Source organism: Grammomys surdaster, unplaced genomic scaffold (assembly GCF_004785775.1).
Source record: "Grammomys surdaster isolate TR1022 unplaced genomic scaffold, NIH_TR_1.0 348, whole genome shotgun sequence".
NCBI classification, from domain to species: Eukaryota; Metazoa; Chordata; class Mammalia; order Rodentia; family Muridae; genus Grammomys; species Grammomys surdaster.
The window spans coordinates 89,806-90,198 of record NW_021604767.1 but is presented as its reverse complement, the minus strand read 5'-3'; the positions used below and the strand labels follow the sequence as shown (position 1 = coordinate 90,198).

The window sequence follows — 393 nt, the reverse complement described above, 5'->3', positions numbered from 1 at the left end:
CTCCTCCTCCTCCTCCTCCTCCTCCTCCTCCTCCTCCTCCTCCTCCTTCTTTGTCACCTTCATTAATGGGTGATACTAAAATTTTAACTCAGGAACAAGTTAGCACATGGAGGCAAACACTTTACCACCGAGCTACATCTCAGACCCTAACGTGATTTCTTTAAAAAGATCTTTTCAAAATCTTTTGCCCAGTAGAAAGATTTATTTTGACTGTTTAAAAAGTAACTGATTTTCCAAGTCCTTCAGCTCCCAACCATAGGATAAGAGGAAACATGCAATTGTTCTTTTTTTTTTCTTCTTCTTCTTTTTTTTCTTTTTTTTTTTTTATTGGATGATTTATTTACATTTCCTATGTTGTCCCCTTACCCCATCCCCCACCACCCCCTCGGAACC

At 39.2% G+C, this 393-nt stretch overlaps 1 protein-coding gene across 5 annotated transcripts in view; it reads left to right on the top strand.

Annotated features, from left to right (window-relative positions):
• Utrn (utrophin) overlaps window positions 1-393 on the top strand; it is a 429,847-nt gene that overhangs the window by 367,991 nt on the left and 61,463 nt on the right. The window lies entirely within an intron of this gene.